Below are 26048 nucleotides of genomic sequence, written 5' to 3'. Positions count from 1 at the left end.
AGACTTCTGAAGCATTTTTAAATGTCATCGGAATTCTGAGAACAATGGAAGAGTTCCGAAGCATTTTTAAATGTCAGCGGAATTCCGAGAACAATAGAAGAGTTGTGAAGCATTTTTAAGCGTCAGCGGAATTCCGAGAACAATGGAAGAGTTCCAAAGCATTTTTAAACTTCAGCCGAATTCTGAGAACAATGGAAGAGTTCTGAAGCATTCTTAAATTTCAGCGGAATTCTGAGAACAATGGAAGAGTTTTGAAGCAATTTTAAGCGTCAGCGGAATTCCGACAACAATGGAAGAGTTCAGAAGCATTTTTAAAAGTCAGCGGAATTGTGAGAAAAATTGAAGAGTTGTGAAGCATTTTTAAGCGTCAGCGGAATTCCGAGAACAATGGAAGAGTTCCGAAGCATTCTTAAACTTCAGCAGAATTCCGAGAACAATGGAAGAGTTCCGAAGCATTTTTAAAAGTCAGCGGAATTCCGAGAACAATAGAAGAGTTCCGAAGCATTTTTAAACTTCAGCAGAATTCCTGGATCAATGGAAGAGTTTCGAAGCATTTTTAAAAGTCAGCAGAATTCCGAGAACAATAGAAGGGTACCAAAGCATGTTTAAACTTCAGCGGAATTCTGAGAACAATGTAAGAGTTCCGAAGCATTTTTAAACTTCACCGGAATTCCGAGAACAATGGAAGAGTTCCGAAGCATTTTTAAACGTCAGCGGAATTTTGAAAACAATGGAAGATTTCCGAAGCATTTTTAAACTTCAGCAGAATTCCTGGATCAATGGAAGAGTTCCGAAGCATTTTTAATAGTCAGCAGAATTCCGAGAACAATAGAAGGGTACCAAAGCATGTTTAAACTTCATCGGAATTCTGAGAACAATGTAAGAGTTCCGAAGCATTTTTAAACTTCACCGGAATTCCGAGAACAATGGAAGAGTTCTGAAGCATTTTTAAACGTCAGCGGAATTTTGAAAACAATGGAAGATTTCCGAAGTATTTTTAAACGTCAGCAGAATTCTGCAAACACTGGAAGAGTTCCGAAGCATTTTTAAACTTCAGCGGAATTTGGAGAACAATCGAAGAGTTCCGAAGCATTTTTAAAAGTCAGCGGAATTCCGAGAACACTGGAAGAGTTCCGAAGCATTTTCAAACTTCAGCGGAATTTGGAGAACAATCAAAGAGTTCCGAAGCATTTTTAAAAGTCAGCGGAATTCCGAGAATAATGGAAGAGTTGTGAAGCATTTTTAAACGTCAGCGGAATTCCGAGAACAATGGAAGAGTTCCGAAGCATTTTTAAATGTCAGCGGAATTCCGAGAACAATGGAAGAGTTCTGAAGCATTTTTAAACGTCAGCGGATTTTGAAAACAATGGAAGATTTCCGAAGCATTTTTAAACGTCAGCGGAATTTGGAGAACAATCGAAGAGTTCCGAAGCATTTTTAAACTTCAACGGAATTTGGAGAACAATGGAAGAGTTCAGAAGCATTTTTAAAAGTCAGCGGAATTCCGAGAACAATGGAAGAGTTGTGAAGCATTTTTAAACGACAGCGGAATTCCGAGAACAATGGAAGAGTTCCGAAGCATTTTTAAACGTCAGCAGAATTCCAAGAACAATGCAAGAGTTCTGAAGCCTTTTTAAATGTCAGCGGAATTCCGAGAACAATGGAAGAGTTCCGAAGCATTTTTAAACTTCAGAAGAATTCCGAGAACAATGGAAGAGTTCCGAAGCATTCTTAAACTTCAGCGGAATTCCGAAAACAATGGAAGAGTTCCGAAGCATTTTTAAATGTCAGCGGAATTCCGAGAACAATAGAAGAGTTGTGAAGCATTTTTAAGCGTCAGCAGAATTCCGAGAACAATGGAAGAGTTCCGAAGCATTCTTAAACTTCAGCGGAATTCCGAGAACAATGGAAGAGTTCCGAAGCATTTTTAAAAGTCAGCGGAATTCCGAGAACAATGGAAGAGTTCCGAAGCATTTTTAAACTTCAGCAGAATTCCTGGATCAATGGAAGAGTTCCGAAGCATTTTTAAATGTCAGCGGAATTCCGAGAACAATAGAAGAGTTGTGAAGCATTTTTAAGCGTCAGCGGAATTCTGAGAACAATGTAAGAGTTCCGAAGCATTTTTAAACTTCACCGGAATTCCGAGAACAATGGAAGATTTCCGAAGCATTTTTAAAAGTCAGCGGAATTCCGAGAACACTGGAAGAGTTCCGAAGCATTTTTAAACTTCAGCGGAATTTGGAGAACAATCGAAGAGTTCCGAAGCATTTTTAAAAGTCAGCGGAATTCCGAGAACAATGGAAGAGTTCCGAAGCATTTTTAAATGTCAGCGGAATTCCGAGAACAATGGAAGAGTTCTGAAGCATTTTTAAACGTCAGCGGATTTTGAAAACAATGGAAGATTTCCGAAGCATTTTTAAACGTCAGCGGAATTCTGCGAACACTGGAAGAGTTCCGAAGCATTTTTAAACTTCAGCAGAATTTGGAGAACAATCGAAGAGTTCCGAAGCAATTTTAAAAGTCAGCGGAATTCCGAGAACAATGGAAGAGTTGTGAAGCATTTTTAAACGTCAGTGGAATTCCAAGAACAAAGGAAGATTTCCGAAGCATTTTTAAACGTCAGCGGAATTGGGAGAACAATCGAAGAGTTCCGAAGCATTTTTAAACTTCAACGGAATTTGGAGAACAATCGAAGAGTTCCGAAGCAATTTTAAAAGTCAGCGGAATTCCGAGAACAATGGAAGAGTTGTGAAGCATTTTTAAACGTCAGTGGAATTCCAAGAACAATGGAAGAGTTCCGAAGCATTTTTAAATGTCAGCAGAATTCTGAGAACAATGGAAGAGTTCCGAAGCATTTTTAAACGTCAGCGGAATTCCAAGAACAATGGAAGAGTTCTGAAGCCTTTTTAAATGTCAGCGGAATTCCGAGAACAATGGAAGAGTTCCGAAGCATTTTTAAACTTCAGCAGAATTCCGAGAATAATGGAAGAGTTCCGAAGCATTCTTAAACTTCAGCGGAATTCCGAAAACAATGGAAGAGTTCCGAAGCATTTTTAAATGTCAGCGGAATTCCAAGAACAATAGAAGAGTTGTGAAGCATTTTTAAGCGTCAGCGGAATTCCGAGAACAATGGAAGAGTTCCGAAGCATTTTTAAACTTCAGCAGAATTCCGAGAACAATGGAAGAGTTCCGAAGCATTTTTAAACTTCAGCAGAATTCCGAGAACAATGGAAGAGTTCCAAAGCATTCTTAAACTTCAGCGGAATTCCGAAAACAATGGAAGAGTTCCGAATCATTTTTAAATGTCAGCGGAATTCCGAGAACAATAGAAGAGTTGTGAAGCATTTTTAAGCGTCAGCGGAATTCCGACAACAATGGAAGAGTTCCGAAGCATTTTTAAAAGTCAGCGGAATTCTGAGAACAATAGAAGAGTTGCGAAGCATTTTTAAGCGTCAGCGGAATTCCGAGAACAATGGAAGTATTCCGAAGCATTTTTAAACTTCAAAACTTCAGCAGAATTCCGAGAACAATGGAAGAGTTCCGAAGCATTTTTAAAAGTCAGCGGAATTCCGAGAACAATGGAAGAGTTCCGAAGCATTTTTAAACTTCAGCAGAATTCCTGGATCAATGGAAGAGTTCCGAAACATTTTTAAAAGTCAGCAGAACTCCGAGAACAATAGAAGGGTACCAAAGCATGTTTAAACTTCACCGGAATTCCGAGAACAATGGAAGAGTTCCGAAGCATTTTTAAACTTCAGCAGAATTCCGAGAACAATGGAAGAGTTCCAAAGCATTCTTAAACTTCAGCGGAATTCCGAAAACAATGGAAGAGTTCCGAATCATTTTTAAATGTCAGCGGAATTCCGAGAACAATAGAAGAGTTGTGAAGCATTTTTAAGCGTCAGCGGAATTCCGACAACAATGGAAGAGTTCCGAAGCATTTTTAAAAGTCAGCGGAATTCTGAGAACAATAGAAGAGTTGCGAAGCATTTTTAAGCGTCAGCGGAATTCCGAGAACAATGGAAGAATTCCGAAGCATTTTTAAACTTCAAAACTTCAGCGGAATTCTGAGAACAATGTAAGCGTTCCGAAGCATTTTTAAACTTCACCGCAATTCCGAGAACAATGGAAGAGTTCCGAAGCATTTTTAAACGTCAGCGGAATTCCGAGAACAATGGAAGAGTTCCGAAGCATTTTTAAACGTCAGCGGAATTCCGAGAACAATGGAAGAGTTCCGAAGCATTTTTAAATGTAAGCGGAATTCTGAGAACAATGGAAGAGTTCCGAAGCATTTTTAAACTTCAGCAGAATTCCGAGAACAATGGAAGAGTTCCGAAGCATACTTAAACTTCAGCGGAATTCCGAGAACAATGGAAGAGTTTCGAAGCATTTTTAAAAGTCAGCGGAATTCCGAGAACAATAGAAGAGTTGTGAAGCAATTTTAAGAGTCAGCGGAATTCCGAGAACAATGGAAGAGTTCCGAAGCATTTTTAAACGTCAGCGGAATTCCGAGAACAATGGAAGAGTTCCGAAGCATTTTTAAACTTCAGAGGAATTTGGAGAACAATCGAAGAGTTCCGAAGCATTTTTAAAAGTCAGCGGAATTCCAAGAACAATGGAAGCTTTGTGAAGCATTTTTAAACGTCAGCGGAATTCTGAGAACAATGGAAGAGTTCCGAAGCATTTTTAAACGTCAGCGGAATTCCGAGAACAATGGAAGAGTTCTGAAGCCTTTTTAAATGTCAGCGGAATTCCGAGAACAATGGAAAAGTTCCGAAGCATTTTTAAATGTCAGCGGAATTCTGAGAACAATGGAAGAGTTCCGAAGCATTTTTAAACTTCAGCAGAATTCCGAGAACAATGGAAGAGTTCCGAAGCATCCTTAAACTTCAGCGGAATTCCGAGAACAATGGAAGAGTTCCGAAGCATTTTTAAAAGTCAGCGGAATTCTGAGAACAATAGAAGAGTTGTGAAGCATTTTTAAGCGTCAGCGGAATTCCGAGAACAATGGAAGAATTCCGAAGCATTTTTAAACTTCAAAACTTCAGCGGAATTCTTAGAACAATGGAAGAGTTCCAAAGCATTTTTAAAAGTCAGCAGAATTCCGAGAACAATAGAAGGGTACCAAAGCATGTTTAAACTTCAGCGGAATTCTGAGAACAATGTAAGCGTTCCGAAGCATTTTTAAACTTCACCGCAATTCCGAGAACAATGGAAGAGTTCCGAAGCATTTTTAAACGTCAGCGGAATTCCGAGAACAATGGAAGATTTCCGAAGCATTTTTAAACGTCAGCGGAATTCTGCGAACACTGGAAAAGTTCCGAAGCATTTTTAAACTTCAGCAGAATTTGGAGAACAATCGAGGAGTTCCGAGGCATTTTTAAAAGTCAGCGGAATTCCGAGAACAATTTAAGAGCTCTGAAGCATTTTTAAACATCAGCGGAATTTTGAAAACAATGGAAGATTTCCGAAGCATTTTTAAAAGTCAGCAGAATTCTGAGAACAATAGAAGAGTTGTGAAGCATTTTTAAGCGTCAGCGGAATTCCGAGAACAATGGAAGAGTTCCGAAGCATTTTTAAACTTCAGCGGAATTTGGAGAACAATCTAACAGTTCCGAAGCATTTTTAAAAGTCAGCGGAATTCCAAGAACAATGGAAGAGTTGTGAAGCATTTTTAAACGTCAGCGGAATTCCGAGAACAATGGAAGAGTTCCGAAGCATTTTTAAACGTCAGCGGAATTCCGAGAACAATGGAAGAGTTCTGAAGCCTTTTTAAATGTCAGCGGAATTCCGAGAACAATGGAAGACTTCTGAAGCATTTTTAAATGTCATCGGAATTCTGAGAACAATGGAAGAGTTCCGAAGCATTTTTAAATGTCAGCGGAATTCCGAGAACAATAGAAGAGTTGTGAAGCATTTTTAAGCGTCAGCGGAATTCCGAGAACAATGGAAGAGTTCCAAAGCATTTTTAAACTTCAGCCGAATTCTGAGAACAATGGAAGAGTTCTGAAGCATTCTTAAATTTCAGCGGAATTCTGAGAACAATGGAAGAGTTTTGAAGCAATTTTAAGCGTCAGCGGAATTCCGACAACAATGGAAGAGTTCAGAAGCATTTTTAAAAGTCAGCGGAATTGTGAGAAAAATTGAAGAGTTGTGAAGCATTTTTAAGCGTCAGCGGAATTCCGAGAACAATGGAAGAGTTCCGAAGCATTCTTAAACTTCAGCAGAATTCCGAGAACAATGGAAGAGTTCCGAAGCATTTTTAAAAGTCAGCGGAATTCCGAGAACAATAGAAGAGTTCCGAAGCATTTTTAAACTTCAGCAGAATTCCTGGATCAATGGAAGAGTTTCGAAGCATTTTTAAAAGTCAGCAGAATTCCGAGAACAATAGAAGGGTACCAAAGCATGTTTAAACTTCATCGGAATTCTGAGAACAATGTAAGAGTTCCGAAGCATTTTTAAACTTCACCGGAATTCCGAGAACAATGGAAGAGTTCTGAAGCATTTTTAAACGTCAGCGGAATTTTGAAAACAATGGAAGATTTCCGAAGTATTTTTAAACGTCAGCAGAATTCTGCAAACACTGGAAGAGTTCCGAAGCATTTTTAAACTTCAGCGGAATTTGGAGAACAATCGAAGAGTTCCGAAGCATTTTTAAAAGTCAGCGGAATTCCGAGAACACTGGAAGAGTTCCGAAGCATTTTCAAACTTCAGCGGAATTTGGAGAACAATCAAAGAGTTCCGAAGCATTTTTAAAAGTCAGCGGAATTCCGAGAATAATGGAAGAGTTGTGAAGCATTTTTAAACGTCAGCGGAATTCCGAGAACAATGGAAGAGTTCCGAAGCATTTTTAAATGTCAGCGGAATTCCGAGAACAATGGAAGAGTTCTGAAGCATTTTTAAACGTCAGCGGATTTTGAAAACAATGGAAGATTTCCGAAGCATTTTTAAACGTCAGCGGAATTTGGAGAACAATCGAAGAGTTCCGAAGCATTTTTAAACTTCAACGGAATTTGGAGAACAATGGAAGAGTTCAGAAGCATTTTTAAAAGTCAGCGGAATTCCGAGAACAATGGAAGAGTTGTGAAGCATTTTTAAACGACAGCGGAATTCCGAGAACAATGGAAGAGTTCCGAAGCATTTTTAAACGTCAGCAGAATTCCAAGAACAATGCAAGAGTTCTGAAGCCTTTTTAAATGTCAGCGGAATTCCGAGAACAATGGAAGAGTTCCGAAGCATTTTTAAACTTCAGAAGAATTCCGAGAACAATGGAAGAGTTCCGAAGCATTCTTAAACTTCAGCGGAATTCCGAAAACAATGGAAGAGTTCCGAAGCATTTTTAAATGTCAGCGGAATTCCGAGAACAATAGAAGAGTTGTGAAGCATTTTTAAGCGTCAGCAGAATTCCGAGAACAATGGAAGAGTTCCGAAGCATTCTTAAACTTCAGCGGAATTCCGAGAACAATGGAAGAGTTCCGAAGCATTTTTAAAAGTCAGCGGAATTCCGAGAACAATGGAAGAGTTCCGAAGCATTTTTAAACTTCAGCAGAATTCCTGGATCAATGGAAGAGTTCCGAAACATTTTTAAAAGTCAGCAGAACTCCGAGAACAATAGAAGGGTACCAAAGCATGTTTAAACTTCAGCGGAATTCTGAGAACAATGTAAGAGTTCCGAAGCATTTTTAAACTTCACCGGAATTCCGAGAACACTGGAAGAGTTCCGAAGCATTTTTAAACTTCAGCGGAATTTGGAGAACAATCGAAGAGTTCCGAAGCATTTTTAAAAGTCAGCGGAATTCCGAGAACAATGGAAGAGTTCCGAAGCATTTTTAAATGTCAGCGGAATTCCGAGAACAATGGAAGAGTTCTGAAGCATTTTTAAACGTCAGCGGATTTTGAAAACAATGGAAGATTTCCGAAGCATTTTTAAACGTCAGCGGAATTCTGCGAACACTGGAAGAGTTCCGAAGCATTTTTAAACTTCAGCGGAATTTGGAGAACAATCGAAGAGTTCCGAAGCAATTTTAAAAGTCAGCGGAATTCCGAGAACAATGGAAGAGTTGTGAAGCATTTTTAAACGTCAGTGGAATTCCAAGAACAAAGGAAGAGTTCCGAAGCATTTTTAAACGTCAGCGGATTTTGAAAACAATGGAAGATTTCCGAAGCATTTTTAAACGTCAGCGGAATTGGGAGAACAATCGAAGAGTTCCGAAGCATTTTTAAACTTCAACGGAATTTGGAGAACAATCGAAGAGTTCCGAAGCAATTTTAAAAGTCAGCGGAATTCCGAGAACAATGGAAGAGTTGTGAAGCATTTTTAAACGTCAGTGGAATTCCAAGAACAATGGAAGAGTTCCGAAGCATTTTTAAATGTCAGCAGAATTCTGAGAACAATGGAAGAGTTCCGAAGCATTTTTAAACGTCAGCGGAATTCCAAGAACAATGGAAGAGTTCTGAAGCCTTTTTAAATGTCAGCGGAATTCCGAGAACAATGGAAGAGTTCCGAAGCATTTTTAAACTTCAGCAGAATTCCGAGAATAATGGAAGAGTTCCGAAGCATTCTTAAACTTCAGCGGAATTCCGAAAACAATGGAAGAGTTCCGAAGCATTTTTAAATGTCAGCGGAATTCCAAGAACAATAGAAGAGTTGTGAAGCATTTTTAAGCGTCAGCGGAATTCCGAGAACAATGGAAGAGTTCCGAAGCATTTTTAAACTTCAGCAGAATTCCGAGAACAATGGAAGAGTTCCGAAGCATTTTTAAACTTCAGCAGAATTCCGAGAACAATGGAAGAGTTCCAAAGCATTCTTAAACTTCAGCGGAATTCCGAAAACAATGGAAGAGTTCCGAATCATTTTTAAATGTCAGCGGAATTCCGAGAACAATAGAAGAGTTGTGAAGCATTTTTAAGCGTCAGCGGAATTCCGACAACAATGGAAGAGTTCCGAAGCATTTTTAAAAGTCAGCGGAATTCTGAGAACAATAGAAGAGTTGCGAAGCATTTTTAAGCGTCAGCGGAATTCCGAGAACAATGGAAGTATTCCGAAGCATTTTTAAACTTCAAAACTTCAGCAGAATTCCGAGAACAATGGAAGACTTCCGAAGCATTCTTAAACTTCAGCGGAATTCCGAGAACAATGGAAGAGTTCCGAAGCATTTTTAAAAGTCAGCGGAATTCCGAGAACAATGGAAGAGTTCCGAAGCATTTTTAAACTTCAGCAGAATTCCTGGATCAATGGAAGAGTTCCGAAACATTTTTAAAAGTCAGCAGAACTCCGAGAACAATAGAAGGGTACCAAAGCATGTTTAAACTTCACCGGAATTCCGAGAACAATGGAAGAGTTCCGAAGCATTTTTAAACGTCAGCGGAATTCCGAGAACAATGGAAGAGTTCTGAAGCATTTTTAAACGTCAGCGGAATTTTGAAAACAATGGAAGATTTCCGAAGCATTTTTAAACGTCAGCGGAATTCTGCGAACACTGGAAGAGTTCCGAAGCATTTTTAAACTTCAGCGGAATTTGGAGAACAATCGAAGAGTTCCGAAGCATTTTTAAAAGTCAGCGGAATTCCGAGAACACTGGAAGAATTCCGAAGCATTTTTAAACTTTAGCGGAATTTGGAGAACAATCGAAGAGTTCCGAAGCATTTTTAAAAGTCAGCGGAATTCCGAGAACAATGGAAGAGTTGTGAAGCATTTTTAAACGTTAGCGGAATACCAGAACAATGGAAGAGTTCCGAAGCATTTTTAAATGTCAGCGGAATTCCGAGAACAATGGAAGAGTTCTGAAGCATTTTTAAACGTCAGCGGATTTTGAAAACAATGGAAGATTTCCGAAGCATTTTTAAACGTCAGCGGAATTCTGCGAACATGGAAGAGTTCCGAAGTATTTTTAAACTTCAGCAGAATTCTGAGAACAATGGAAGAGTTCTGAAGCATTCTTAAACTTCAGTGGAATTCCGAGAACAATGGAACAGTTTTGAAGCAATTTTAAGCGTCAGCGGAATTCCGACAACAATGGAAGAGTTCCGAAGCATTTTTAAAAGTCAGCGGAATTCTGAGAACAATAGAAGAGTTGTGAAGCATTTTTAAGCGTCAGCGGAATTCCGAGAACAATGGAAGAATTCCGAAGCATTTTTAAACTTCAAAACTTCAGAAGAATTCCGAGAACAATGGAAGAGTTCCGAAGCATTCTTAAACTTCAGCGGAATTCCGAGAACAATGGAAGAGTTCCGAAGCATTTTTAAAGGTCAGCGGAATTCCGAGAACAATGGAAGAGTTCCGAAGCATTTTTAAACATCAGCAGAATTCCTGGATCAATGGAAGAGTTCCGAATCATTTTTAAAAGTCAGCAGAATTCCGAGAATAATGGAAGAGTTGTGAAGCATTTTTAAACGTCAGCGGAATTTGGAGAACAATCGAAGAGTTCCGAAGCATTTTTAAACTTCAACGGAATTTGGAGAACAATGGAAGAGTTCAGAAGCATTTTTAAAAGTCAGCGGAATTCCGAGAACAATGGAAGAGTTGTGAAGCATTTTTAAACGTCAGCAGAATTCCAAGAACAATGCAAGAGTTCTGAAGCCTTTTTAAATGTCAGCGGAATTCCGAGAACAATGGAAGAGTTCCGAAGCATTTTTAAACTTCAGAAGAATTCCGAGAACAATGGAAGAGTTCCGAAGCATTCTTAAACTTCAGCGGAATTCCGAGAACAATGGAAGAGTTCCGAAGCATTTTTAAAAGTCAGCGGAATTCCGAAAACAATGGAAGAGTTCCAAAGCATTTTTAAACTTCAGCAGAATTCCTGGATCAATGGAAGAGTTCCGAAACATTTTTAAAAGTCAGCAGAACTCCGAGAACAATAGAAGGGTACCAAAGCATGTTTAAACTTCAGCGGAATTCTGAGAACAATGTAAGAGTTCCGAAGCATTTTTAAACTTCACCGGAATTCCGAGAACAATGGAAGATTTCCGAAGCATTTTTAAACGTCAGCGGAATTCTGCGAACACTGGAAGAGTTCCGAAGCATTTTTAAACTTCAGCGGAATTTGGAGAACAATCGAAGAGTTCCGAAGCATTTTTAAAAGTCAGCGGAATTCCGAGAACACTGGAAGAGTTCCGAAGCATTTTTAAACTTCAGCGGAATTTGGAGAACAATCGAAGAGTTCCGAAGCATTTTTAAAAGTCAGCAGAATTCCGAGAACAATGGAAGAGTTCCGAAGCATTTTTAAATGTCAGCGGAATTCCGAGAACAATGGAAGAGTTCTGAAGCATTTTTAAACGTCAGCGGATTTTGAAAACAATGGAAGATTTCCGAAGCATTTTTAAACGTCAGCGGAATTCTGCGAACACTGGAAGAGTTCCGAAGCATTTTTAAACTTCAGCGGAATTTGGAGAACAATCGAAGAGTTCCGAAGCAATTTTAAAAGTCAGCGGAATTCCGAGAACAATGGAAGAGTTGTGAAGCATTTTTAAACGTCAGTGGAATTCCAAGAACAAAGGAAGAGTTCCGAAGCATTTTTAAACGTCAGCGGATTTTGAAAACAATGGAAGATTTCCGAAGCATTTTTAAACGTCAGCGGAATTGGGAGAACAATCGAAGAGTTCCGAAGCATTTTTAAACTTCAACGGAATTTGGAGAACAATCGAAGAGTTCCGAAGCAATTTTAAAAGTCAGCGGAATTCCGAGAACAATGGAAGAGTTGTGAAGCATTTTTAAACGTCAGTGGAATTCCAAGAACAATGGAAGAGTTCCGAAGCATTTTTAAATGTCAGCAGAATTCTGAGAACAATGGAAGTGTTCCGAAGCATTTTTAAACGTCAGCGGAATTCCAAGAACAATGGAAGAGTTCTGAAGCCTTTTTAAATGTCAGCGGAATTCCGAGAACAATGGAAGAGTTCCGAAGCATTTTTAAACTTCAGCAGAATTCCGAGAATAATGGAAGAGTTCCGAAGCATTCTTAAACTTCAGCGGAATTCCGAAAACAATGGAAGAGTTCCGAAGCATTTTTAAATGTCAGCGGAATTCCGAGAACAATAGAAGAGTTGTGAAGCATTTTTAAGCGTCAGCGGAATTCCGAGAACAATGGAAGAGTTCCGAAGCATTTTTAAACTTCAGCAGAATTCCGAGAACAATGGAAGAGTTCCGAAGCATTTTTAAACTTCAGCAGAATTCCGAGAACAATGGAAGAGTTCCTAAGCATTCTTAAACTTCAGCGGAATTCCGAAAACAATGGAAGAGTTCCGAATCATTTTTAAATGTCAGAGGAATTCCGAGAACAATAGAAGAGTTGTGAAGCATTTTTAAGCGTCAGCGGAATTCCGACAACAATGGAAGAGTTCCGAAGCATTTTTAAAAGTCAGCGGAATTCTGAGAACAATAGAAGAGTTGCGAAGCATTTTTAAGCGTCAGCGGAATTCCGAGAACAATGGAAGAATTCCGAAGCATTTTTAAACTTCAAAACTTCAGCAGAATTCCGAGAACAATGGAAGACTTCCGAAGCATTCTTAAACTTCAGCGGAATTCCGAGAACAATGGAAGAGTTCCGAAGCATTTTTAAAAGTCAGCGGAATTCCGAGAACAATGGAAGAGTTCCGAAGCATTTTTAAACTTCAGCAGAATTCCGAGAACAATGGAAGAGTTCCGAAGCATTTTTAAACTTCAGCAGAATTCCGAGAACAATGGAAGAGTTCCGAAGCATTCTTAAACTTCAGCAGAATTCCGAGAACAATGGAAGAGTTCCGAAGCATTCTTAAACTTCAGCGGAATTCCGAAAACAATGGAAGAGTTCCGAATCATTTTTAAATGTCAGAGGAATTCCGAGAACAATAGAAGAGTTGTGAAGCATTTTTAAGCGTCAGCGGAATTCCGACAACAATGGAAGAGTTCCGAAGCATTTTTAAAAGTCAGCGGAATTCTGAGAACAATAGAAGAGTTGCGAAGCATTTTTAAGCGTCAGCGGAATTCCGAGAACAATGGAAGAATTCCGAAGCATTTTTAAACTTCAAAACTTCAGCAGAATTCCGAGAACAATGGAAGACTTCCGAAGCATTCTTAAACTTCAGCGGAATTCCGAGAACAATGGAAGAGTTCCGAAGCATTTTTAAACTTCAGCAGAATTCCTGGATCAATGGAAGAGTTCCGAAACATTTTTAAAAGTCAGCAGAACTCCGAGAACAATAGAAGGGTACCAAAGCATGTTTAAACTTCAGCGGAATTCTGAGAACAATGTAAGAGTTCCGAAGCATTTTTAAACTTCACCGGAATTCCGAGAACAATGGAAGAGTTCCGAAGCATTTTTAAACTTCAGCAGAATTCCGAGAACAATGGAAGAGTTCCGAAGCATTTTTAAACTTCAGCAGAATTCCGAGAACAATGGAAGAGTTCCAAAGCATTCTTAAACTTCAGCGGAATTCCGAAAACAATGGAAGAGTTCCGAATCATTTTTAAATGTCAGCGGAATTCCGAGAACAATAGAAGAGTTGTGAAGCATTTTTAAGCGTCAGCGGAATTCCGACAACAATGGAAGAGTTCCGAAGCATTTTTAAAAGTCAGCGGAATTCTGAGAACAATAGAAGAGTTGCGAAGCATTTTTAAGCGTCAGCGGAATTCCGAGAACAATGGAAGTATTCCGAAGCATTTTTAAACTTCAAAACTTCAGCAGAATTCCGAGAACAATGGAAGACTTCCGAAGCATTCTTAAACTTCAGCGGAATTCCGAGAACAATGGAAGAGTTCCGAAGCATTTTTAAAAGTCAGCAGAATTCCTGGATCAATGGAAGAGTTCCGAAACATTTTTAAAAGTCAGCAGAACTCCGAGAACAATAGAAGGGTACCAAAGCATGTTTAAACTTCACCGGAATTCCGAGAACAATGGAAGAGTTCCGAAGCATTTTTAAACGTCAGCGGAATTCCGAGAACAATGGAAGAGTTCTGAAGCATTTTTAAACGTCAGCAGAATTTTGAAAACAATGGAAGATTTCCGAAGCATTTTTAAACGTCAGCGGAATTCTGCGAACACTGGAAGAGTTCCGAAGCATTTTTAAACTTCAGCGGAATTTGGAGAACAATCGAAGAGTTCCGAAGCATTTTTAAAAGTCAGCGGAATTCCGAGAACACTGGAAGAATTCCGAAGCATTTTTAAACTTTAGCGGAATTTGGAGAACAATCGAAGAGTTCCGAAGCATTTTTAAAAGTCAGCGGAATTCCGAGAACAATGGAAGAGTTGTGAAGCATTTTTAAACGTTAGCGGAATACCAGAACAATGGAAGAGTTCCGAAGCATTTTTAAATGTCAGCGGAATTCCGAGAACAATGGAAGAGTTCTGAAGCATTTTTAAACGTCAGCGGATTTTGAAAACAATGGAAGATTTCCGAAGCATTTTTAAACGTCAGCGGAATTCTGCGAACATGGAAGAGTTCCAAAGTATTTTTAAACTTCAGCAGAATTCTGAGAACAATGGAAGAGTTCTGAAGCATTCTTAAACTTCAGTGGAATTCCGAGAACAATGGAACAGTTTTGAAGCAATTTTAAGCGTCAGCGGAATTCCGACAACAATGGAAGAGTTCCGAAGCATTTTTAAAAGTCAGCGGAATTCTGAGAACAATAGAAGAGTTGTGAAGCATTTTTAAGCGTCAGCGGAATTCCGAGAACAATGGAAGAATTCCGAAGCATTTTTAAACTTCAAAACTTCAGAAGAATTCCGAGAACAATGGAAGAGTTCCGAAGCATTCTTAAACTTCAGCGGAATTCCGAGAACAATGGAAGAGTTCCGAAGCATTTTTAAAGGTCAGCGGAATTCCGAGAACAATGGAAGAGTTCCGAAGCATTTTTAAACATCAGCAGAATTCCTGGATCAATGGAAGAGTTCCGAATCATTTTTAAAAGTCAGCAGAATTCCGAGAATAATGGAAGAGTTGTGAAGCATTTTTAAACGTCAGCGGAATTTGGAGAACAATCGAAGAGTTCCGAAGCATTTTTAAACTTCAACGGAATTTGGAGAACAATGGAAGAGTTCAGAAGCATTTTTAAAAGTCAGCGGAATTCCGAGAACAATGGAAGAGTTGTGAAGCATTTTTAAACGACAGCGGAATTCCGAGAACAATGGAAGAGTTCCGAAGCATTTTTAAACGTCAGCAGAATTCCAAGAACAATGCAAGAGTTCTGAAGCCTTTTTAAATGTCAGCGGAATTCCGAGAACAATGGAAGAGTTCCGAAGCATTTTTAAACTTCAGAAGAATTCCGAGAACAATGGAAGAGTTCCGAAGCATTCTTAAACTTCAGCGGAATTCCGAGAACAATGGAAGAGTTCCGAAGCATTTTTAAAAGTCAGCGGAATTCCGAAAACAATGGAAGAGTTCCAAAGCATTTTTAAACTTCAGCAGAATTCCTGGATCAATGGAAGAGTTCCGAAACATTTTTAAAAGTCAGCAGAACTCCGAGAACAATAGAAGGGTACCAAAGCATGTTTAAACTTCAGCGGAATTCTGAGAACAATGTAAGAGTTCCGAAGCATTTTTAAACTTCACCGGAATTCCGAGAACAATGGAAGATTTCCGAAGCATTTTTAAACGTCAGCGGAATTCTGCGAACACTGGAAGAGTTCCGAAGCATTTTTAAACTTCAGCGGAATTTGGAGAACAATCGAAGAGTTCCGAAGCATTTTTAAAAGTCAGCGGAATTCCGAGAACACTGGAAGAGTTCCGAAGCATTTTTAAACTTCAGCGGAATTTGGAGAACAATCGAAGAGTTCCGAAGCATTTTTAAAAGTCAGCGGAATTCCGAGAACAATGGAAGAGTTCCGAAGCATTTTTAAATGTCAGCGGAATTCCGAGAACAATGGAAGAGTTCTGAAGCATTTTTAAACGTCAGCGGATTTTGAAAACAATGGAAGATTTCCGAAGCATTTTTAAACGTCAGCGGAATTCTGCGAACACTGGAAGAGTTCCGAAGCATTTTTAAACTTCAGCGGAATTTGGAGAACAATCGAAGAGTTCCGAAGCAATTTTAAAAGTCAGCGGAATTCCGAGAACAATGGAAGAGTTGTGAAGCATTTTTAAACGTCAGTGGAATTCCAAGAACAAAGGAAGAGTTCCGAAGCATTTTTAAACGTCAGCGGATTTTGAAAACAATGGAAGATTTCCGAAGCATTTTTAAACGTCAGCGGAATTGGGAGAACAATCGAAGAGTTCCGAAGCATTTTTAAACTTCAACGGAATTTGGAGAACAATCGAAGAGTTCCGAAGCAATTTTAAAAGTCAGCGGAATTCCGAGAACAATGGAAGAGTTGTGAAGCATTTTTAAACGTCAGTGGAATTCCAAGAACAATGGAAGAGTTCCGAAGCATTTTTAAATGTCAGCAGAATTCTGAGAACAATGGAAGTGTTCCGAAGCATTTTTAAACGTCAGCGGAATTCCAAGAACAATGGAAGAGTTCTGAAGCCTTTTTAAATGTCAGCGGAATTCCGAGAACAATGGAAGAGTTCCGAAGCATTTTTAAACTTCAGCAGAATTCCGAGAATAATGGAAGAGTTCCGAAGCATTCTTAAACTTCAGCGGAATTCCGAAAACAATGGAAGAGTTCCGAATCATTTTTAAATGTCAGAGGAATTCCGAGAACAATAGAAGAGTTGTGAAGCATTTTTAAGCGTCAGCGGAATTCCGAGAACAATGGAAGAGTTCCGAAGCATTTTTAAACTTCAGCAGAATTCCGAGAACAATGGAAGAGTTCCGAAGCATTTTTAAACTTCAGCAGAATTCCGAGAACAATGGAAGAGTTCCGAAGCATTCTTAAACTTCAGCGGAATTCCGAAAACAATGGAAGAGTTCCGAATCATTTTTAAATGTCAGAGGAATTCCGAGAACAATAGAAGAGTTGTGAAGCATTTTTAAGCGTCAGCGGAATTCCGACAACAATGGAAGAGTTCCGAAGCATTTTTAAAAGTCAGCGGAATTCTGAGAACAATAGAAGAGTTGCGAAGCATTTTTAAGCGTCAGCAGAATTCCGAGAACAATGGAAGACTTCCGAAGCATTCTTAAACTTCAGCGGAATTCCGAGAACAATGGAAGAGTTCCGAAGCATTTTTAAAAGTCAGCGGAATTCCGAGAACAATGGAAGAGTTCCGAAGCATTTTTAAACTTCAGCAGAATTCCGAGAACAATGGAAGAGTTCCGAAGCATTTTTAAACTTCAGCAGAATTCCGAGAACAATGGAAGAGCTCCGAAGCATTCTTAAACTTCAGCAGAATTCCGAGAACAATGGAAGAGTTCCGAAGCATTCTTAAACTTCAGCGGAATTCCGAAAACAATGGAAGAGTTCCGAATCATTTTTAAATGTCAGAGGAATTCCGAGAACAATAGAAGAGTTGTGAAGCATTTTTAAGCGTCAGCGGAATTCCGACAACAATGGAAGAGTTCCGAAGCATTTTTAAAAGTCAGCGGAATTCTGAGAACAATAGAAGAGTTGCGAAGCATTTTTAAGCGTCAGCGGAATTCCGAGAACAATGGAAGAATTCCGAAGCATTTTTAAACTTCAAAACTTCAGCAGAATTCCGAGAACAATGGAAGACTTCCGAAGCATTCTTAAACTTCAGCGGAATTCCGAGAACAATGGAAGAGTTCCGAAGCATTTTTAAACTTCAGCAGAATTCCTGGATCAATGGAAGAGTTCCGAAACATTTTTAAAAGTCAGCAGAACTCCGAGAACAATAGAAGGGTACCAAAGCATGTTTAAACTTCAGCGGAATTCTGAGAACAATGTAAGAGTTCCGAAGCATTTTTAAACTTCACCGGAATTCCGAGAACAATGGAAGAGTTCCGAAGCATTTTTAAACGTCAGCGGAATTCCGAGAACAATGGAAGAGTTCTGAAGCATTTTTAAACGTCAGCGGAATTTTGAAAACAATGGAAGATTTCCGAAGCATTTTTAAACGTCAGCGGAATTCTGCGAACACTGGAAGAGTTCCGAAGCATTTTTAAACTTCAGCTGAATTTGGAGAACAATCGAAGAGTTCCGAAGCATTTTTAAAAGTCAGCGGAATTCTGAGAACAATAGAAGAGTTGTGAAGCATTTTTAAGCGTCAGCGGAATTCCGAGAACAATGGAAGAATTCCGAAGCATTTTTAAACTTCAAAACTTCAGAAGAATTCCGATAACAATGGAAGAGTTCCGAAGCATTCTTAAACTTCAGCGGAATTCCGAGAACAATGGAAGAGTTCCGAAGCATTTTTAAAGGTCAGCGGAATTCCGAGAACAATGGAAGAGTTCCGAAGCATTTTTAAACATCAGCAGAATTCCTGGATCAATGGAAGAGTTCCGAATCATTTTTAAAAGTCAGCAGAATTCCGAGAACAATAGAAGGGTACCAAAGCATGTTTAAACTTCAGCGGAATTCTGAGAACAATGTAAGAGTTCCGAAGCATTTTTAAACTTCACCAGAATTCCGAAAACAATGGAAGAGTTCCGAAGCATTTTTAAACGTCAGCGGAATTCCGAGAACAATGGAAGAGTTCCGAAGCATTTTTAAACGTCAGCGGAATTCCGAGAACAATGGAAGCGTTCTGAAGCATTTTTAAACATCAGCGGAATTTTGAAAACAATGGAAGATTTCCGAAGCATTTTTAAACGTCAGCGGAATTCTGCGAACACTGGAAGAGTTCCGAAGCATTTTTAAACTTCAGCGGAATTTGGAGAACAATCGAAGAGTTCCGAAGCATTTTTAAAAGTCAGCGGAATTCCGAGAACACTGGAAGAGTTCCGAAGCATTTTTAAACTTCAGCGGAATTTGGAGAACAATCGAAGAGTTCCGAATCATTTTTAAAAGTCAGCGGAATTCCGAGAACAATGGAAGAGTTGTGAAGCATTTTTAAACGTCAGCGGAATTCCGAGAACAATGGAAGAGTTCCGAAGCATTTTTAAACTTCAGCAGAATTCCTGGATCAATGGAAGAGTTCCGAAACATTTTTAAAAGTCAGCAGAACTCCGAGAACAATAGAAGGGTACCAAAGCATGTTTAAACTTCAGCGGAATTCTGAGTACAATGTAAGAGTTCCGAAGCATTTTTAAACTTCACCGGAATTTGGAGAACAATCGAAGAGTTCCGAAGCATTTTTAAAAGTCAGCGGAATTCCGAGAACACTGGAAGAATTCCGAAGCATTTTTAAACTTCAGCGGAATTTGGAGAACAATCGAAAGGTTCCGAAGCATTTTTAAAAGTCAGCGGAATTCCGAGAACAATGGAAGAGTTGTGAAGCATTTTTAAACGTCAGTGGAATTCCAAGAACAAAGGAAGAGTTCCGAAGCATTTTTAAACGTCAGCGGATTTTGAAAACAATGGAAGATTTCCGAAGCATTTTTAAACGTCAGCGGAATTGGGAGAACAATCGAAGAGTTCCGAAGCATTTTTAAACTTCAACGGAATTTGGAGAACAATCGAAGAGTTCCGAAGCAATTTTAAAAGTCAGCGGAATTCCGAGAACAATGGAAGAGTTGTGAAGCATTTTTAAACATCAGCAGAATTCCTGGATCAATGGAAGAGTTCCGAAACATTTTTAAAAGTCAGCAGAACTCCGAGAACAATAGAAGGGTACCAAAGCATGTTTAAACTTCAGCGGAATTCTGAGAACAATGTAAGAGTTCCGAAGCATTTTTAAACTTCACCGGAATTCCGAGAACAATGGAAGAGTTCCGAAGCATTTTTAAACGTCAGCGGAATTCCGAGAACAATGGAAGAGTTCTGAAGCATTTTTAAACGTCAGCGGAATTTTGAAAACAATGGAAGATTTCCGAAGCATTTTTAAACGTCAGCGGAATTCTGCGAACACTGGAAGAGTTCCGAAGCATTTTTAAACTTCAGCTGAATTTGGAGAACAATCGAAGAGTTCCGAAGCATTTTTAAAAGTCAGCGGAATTCTGAGAACAATAGAAGAGTTGTGAAGCATTTTTAAGCGTCAGCGGAATTCCGAGAACAATGGAAGAATTCCGAAGCATTTTTAAACTTCAAAACTTCAGAAGAATTCCGAGAACAATGGAAGAGTTCCGAAGCATTCTTAAACTTCAGCGGAATTCCGAGAACAATGGAAGAGTTCCGAAGCATTTTTAAAGGTCAGCGGAATTCCGAGAACAATGGAAGAGTTCCGAAGCATTTTTAAACATCAGCAGAATTCCTGGATCAATGGAAGAGTTCCGAATCATTTTTAAAAGTCAGCAGAATTCCGAGAACAATAGAAGGGTACCAAAGCATGTTTAAACTTCAGCGGAATTCTGAGAACAATGTAAGAGTTCCGAAGCATTTTTAAACTTCACCAGAATTCCGAAAACAATGGAAGAGTTCCGAAGCATTTTTAAACGTCAGCGGAATTCCGAGAACAATGGAAGAGTTCCGAAGCATTTTTAAACGTCAGCGGAATTCCGAGAACAATGGAAGCGTTCTGAAGCATTTTTAAACATCAGCGGAATTTTGAAAACAATGGAAGATTTCCGAAGCATTTTTAAACGTCAGCGGAATTCTGCGAACACTGGAAGAGTTCCGAAGCATTTTTAAACTTCAGCGGAATTTGGAGAACAATCGAAGAGTTCCGAAGCATTTTTAAAAGTCAGCGGAATTCCGAGAACACTGGAAGAGTTCCGAAGCATTTTTAAACTTCAGCGGAATTTGGAGAACAATCGAAGAGTTCCGAATCATTTTTAAAAGTCAGCGGAATTCCGAGAACAATGGAAGAGTTGTGAAGCATTTTTAAACGTCAGCGGAATTCCGAGAACAATGGAAGAGTTCCGAAGCATTTTTAAACTTCAGCAGAATTCCTGGATCAATGGAAGAGTTCCGAAACATTTTTAAAAGTCAGCAGAACTCCGAGAACAATAGAAGGGTACCAAAGCATGTTTAAACTTCAGCGGAATTCTGAGTACAATGTAAGTGTTCCGAAGCATTTTTAAACTTCACCGGAATTTGGAGAACAATCGAAGAGTTCCGAAGCATTTTTAAAAGTCAGCGGAATTCCGAGAACACTGGAAGAATTCCGAAGCATTTTTAAACTTCAGCGGAATTTGGAGAACAATCGAAAGGTTCCGAAGCATTTTTAAAAGTCAGCGGAATTCCGAGAACAATGGAAGAGTTGTGAAGCATTTTTAAACGTCAGTGGAATTCCAAGAACAAAGGAAGAGTTCCGAAGCATTTTTAAACGTCAGCGGATTTTGAAAACAATGGAAGATTTCCGAAGCATTTTTAAACGTCAGCGGAATTGGGAGAACAATCGAAGAGTTCCGAAGCATTTTTAAACTTCAACGGAATTTGGAGAACAATCGAAGAGTTCCGAAGCAATTTTAAAAGTCAGCGGAATTCCGAGAACAATGGAAGAGTTGTGAAGCATTTTTAAACGTCAGTGGAATTCCAAGAACAATGGAAGAGTTCCGAAGCATTTTTAAATGTCAGCGGAATTCCGAGAACAATGGAAGAGTTCCGAAGCATTTTTACACTTCAGCAGAATTCCGAGAACAATGGAAGAGTTCCGAAGCATTTTTAAACTTCAGCAGAATTCCGAGAACAATGGAAGAGTTCCGAAGCATTCTTAAACTTCAGCGGAATTCCGAAAACAATGGAAGAGTTCCGAATCATTTTTAAATGTCAGCGGAATTCCGAGAACAATGGAAGAGTTCTGAAGCATTTTTAAACGTCAGCGGATTTTGAAAACAATGGAAGATTTCCGAAGCATTTTTAAACGTCAGCGGAATTTGGAGAACAATCGAAGAGTTCCGAAGCATTTTTAAACTTCAACGGAATTTGGAGAACAATGGAAGAGTTCAGAAGCATTTTTAAAAGTCAGCGGAATTCCGAGAACAATGGAAGAGTTGTGAAGCATTTTTAAACGACAGCGGAATTCCGAGAACAATGGAAGAGTTCCGAAGCATTTTTAAACGTCAGCAGAATTCCAAGAACAATGCAAGAGTTCTGAAGCCTTTTTAAATGTCAGCGGAATTCCGAGAACAATGGAAGAGTTCCGAAGCATTTTTAAACTTCAGAAGAATTCCGAGAACAATGGAAGAGTTCCGAAGCATTCTTAAACTTCAGCGGAATTCCGAAAACAATGGAAGAGTTCCGAAGCATTTTTAAATGTCAGCGGAATTCCGAGAACAATAGAAGAGTTGTGAAGCATTTTTAAGCGTCAGCAGAATTCCGAGAACAATGGAAGAGTTCCGAAGCATTCTTAAACTTCAGCGGAATTCCGAGAACAATGGAAGAGTTCCGAAGCATTTTTAAAAGTCAGCGGAATTCCGAGAACAATGGAAGAGTTCCGAAGCATTTTTAAACTTCAGCAGAATTCCTGGATCAATGGAAGAGTTCCGAAACATTTTTAAAAGTCAGCAGAACTCCGAGAACAATAGAAGGGTACCAAAGCATGTTTAAACTTCAGCGGAATTCTGAGAACAATGTAAGAGTTCCGAAGCATTTTTAAACTTCACCGGAATTCCGAGAACAATGGAAGATTTCCGAAGCATTTTTAAAAGTCAGCGGAATTCCGAGAACACTGGAAGAGTTCCGAAGCATTTTTAAACTTCAGCGGAATTTGGAGAACAATCGAAGAGTTCCGAAGCATTTTTAAAAGTCAGCGGAATTCCGAGAACAATGGAAGAGTTCCGAAGCATTTTTAAATGTCAGCAGAATTCCGAGAACAATGGAAGAGTTCCGAAGCATTTTTAAAAGTCAGCGGAATTCCGAGAACAATGGAAGAGTTCCGAAGCATTTTTAAACTTCAGCAGAATTCCGAGAACAATGGAAGAGTTCCGAAGCATTTTTAAACTTCAGCAGAATTCCGAGAACAATGGAAGAGTTCCGAAGCATTCTTAAACTTCAGCAGAATTCCGAGAACAATGGAAGAGTTCCGAAGCATTCTTAAACTTCAGCGGAATTCCGAAAACAATGGAAGAGTTCCGAATCATTTTTAAATGTCAGAGGAATTCCGAGAACAATAGAAGAGTTGTGAAGCATTTTTAAGCGTCAGCGGAATTCCGACAACAATGGAAGAGTTCCGAAGCATTTTTAAAAGTCAGCGGAATTCTGAGAACAATAGAAGAGTTGCGAAGCATTTTTAAGCGTCAGCGGAATTCCGAGAACAATGGAAGAATTCCGAAGCATTTTTAAACTTCAAAACTTCAGCAGAATTCCGAGAACAATGGAAGACTTCCGAAGCATTCTTAAACTTCAGCGGAATTCCGAGAACAATGGAAGAGTTCCGAAGCATTTTTAAACTTCAGCAGAATTCCTGGATCAATGGAAGAGTTCCGAAACATTTTTAAAAGTCAGCAGAACTCCGAGAACAATAGAAGGGTACCAAAGCATGTTTAAACTTCAGCGGAATTCTGAGAACAATGTAAGAGTTCCGAAGCATTTTTAAACTTCACCGGAATTCCGAGAACAATGGAAGAGTTCCGAAGCATTTTTAAACGTCAGCGGAATTCCGAGAACAATGGAAGAGTTCTGAAGCATTTTTAAACGTCAGCGGAATTTTGAAAACAATGGAAGATTTCCGAAGCATTTTTAAACGTCAGCGGAATTCTGCGAACACTGGAAGAGTTCCGAAGCATTTTTAAACTTCAGCTGAATTTGGAGAACAATCGAAGAGTTCCGAAGCATTTTTAAAAGTCAGCGGAATTCTGAGAACAATAGAAGAGTTGTGAAGCATTTTTAAGCGTCAGCGGAATTCCGAGAACAATGGAAGAATTCCGAAGCATTTTTAAACTTCAAAACTTCAGAAGAATTCCGAGAACAATGGAAGAGTTCCGAAGCATTCTTAAACTTCAGCGGAATTCCGAGAACAATGGAAGAGTTCCGAAGCATTTTTAAAGGTCAGCGGAATTCCGAGAACAATGGAAGAGTTCCGAAGCATTTTTAAACATCAGCAGAATTCCTGGATCAATGGAAGAGTTCCGAATCATTTTTAAAAGTCAGCAGAATTCCGAGAACAATAGAAGGGTACCAAAGCATGTTTAAACTTCAGCGGAATTCTGAGAACAATGTAAGAGTTCCGAAGCATTTTTAAACTTCACCAGAATTCCGATAACAATGGAAGAGTTCCGAAGCATTTTTAAACGTCAGCGGAATTCCGAGAACAATGGAAGAGTTCCGAAGCATTTTTAAACGTCAGCGGAATTCCGAGAACAATGGAAGCGTTCTGAAGCATTTTTAAACATCAGCGGAATTTTGAAAACAATGGAAGATTTCCGAAGCATTTTTAAACGTCAGTGGAATTCTGCGAACACTGGAAGAGTTCCGAAGCATTTTTAAACTTCAGCGGAATTTGGAGAACAATCGAAGAGTTCCGAAGCATTTTTAAAAGTCAGCGGAATTCCGAGAACACTGGAAGAGTTCCGAAGCATTTTTAAACTTCAGCGGAATTTGGAGAACAATCGAAGAGTTCCGAATCATTTTTAAAAGTCAGCGGAATTCCGAGAACAATGGAAGAGTTGTGAAGCATTTTTAAACGTCAGCGGAATTCCGAGAACAATGGAAGAGTTCCGAAGCATTTTTAAACTTCAGCAGAATTCCTGGATCAATGGAAGAGTTCCGAAACATTTTTAAAAGTCAGCAGAACTCCGAGAACAATAGAAGGGTACCAAAGCATGTTTAAACTTCAGCGGAATTCTGAGAACAATGTAAGAGTTCCGAAGCATTTTTAAACTTCACCGGAATTTGGAGAACAATCGAAGAGTTCCGAAGCATTTTTAAAAGTCAGCGGAATTCCGAGAACACTGGAAGAATTCCGAAGCATTTTTAAACTTCAGCGGAATTTGGAGAACAATCGAAAGGTTCCGAAGCATTTTTAAAAGTCAGCGGAATTCCGAGAACAATGGAAGAGTTGTGAAGCATTTTTAAACGTCAGTGGAATTCCAAGAACAAAGGAAGAGTTCCGAAGCATTTTTAAACGTCAGCGGATTTTGAAAACAATGGAAGATTTCCGAAGCATTTTTAAACGTCAGCGGAATTGGGAGAACAATCGAAGAGTTCCGAAGCATTTTTAAACTTCAACGGAATTTGGAGAACAATCGAAGAGTTCCGAAGCAATTTTAAAAGTCAGCGGAATTCCGAGAACAATGGAAGAGTTGTGAAGCATTTTTAAACGTCAGTGGAATTCCAAGAACAATGGAAGAGTTCCGAAGCATTTTTAAATGTCAGCAGAATTCTGAGAACAATGGAAGAGTTCCGAAGCATTTTTAAACGTCAGCGGAATTCCAAGAACAATGGAAGAGTTCTGAAGCCTTTTTAAATGTCAGCGGAATTCCGAGAACAATGGAAGAGTTCCGAAGCATTTTTACACTTCAGCAGAATTCCGAGAACAATGGAAGAGTTCCGAAGCATTTTTAAACTTCAGCAGAATTCCGAGAACAATGGAAGAGTTCCGAAGCATTCTTAAACTTCAGCGGAATTCCGAAAACAATGGAAGAGTTCCGAATCATTTTTAAATGTCAGCGGAATTCCGAGAACAATGGAAGAGTTCTGAAGCATTTTTAAACGTCAGCGGATTTTGAAAACAATGGAAGATTTCCGAAGCATTTTTAAACGTCAGCGGAATTTGGAGAACAATCGAAGAGTTCCGAAGCATTTTTAAACTTCAACGGAATTTGGAGAACAATGGAAGAGTTCAGAAGCATTTTTAAAAGTCAGCGGAATTCCGAGAACAATGGAAGAGTTGTGAAGCATTTTTAAACGACAGCGGAATTCCGAGAACAATGGAAGAGTTCCGAAGCATTTTTAAACGTCAGCAGAATTCCAAGAACAATGCAAGAGTTCTGAAGCCTTTTTAAATGTCAGCGGAATTCCGAGAACAATGGAAGAGTTCCGAAGCATTTTTAAACTTCAGAAGAATTCCGAGAACAATGGAAGAGTTCCGAAGCATTCTTAAACTTCAGCGGAATTCCGAAAACAATGGAAGAGTTCCGAAGCATTTTTAAATGTCAGCGGAATTCCGAGAACAATAGAAGAGTTGTGAAGCATTTTTAAGCGTCAGCAGAATTCCGAGAACAATGGAAGAGTTCCGAAGCATTCTTAAACTTCAGCGGAATT

This window comes from Phyllobates terribilis, unplaced genomic scaffold (assembly GCF_046119375.1).
Source record: "Phyllobates terribilis strain yellow unplaced genomic scaffold, ASM4611937v1 Scaffold_15__1_contigs__length_34870131, whole genome shotgun sequence".
Classification (NCBI taxonomy): Eukaryota; Metazoa; Chordata; class Amphibia; order Anura; family Dendrobatidae; genus Phyllobates; species Phyllobates terribilis.
The sequence above is the reverse complement of the archived record's forward strand: the minus strand, read 5'-3'. Positions refer to the sequence as shown.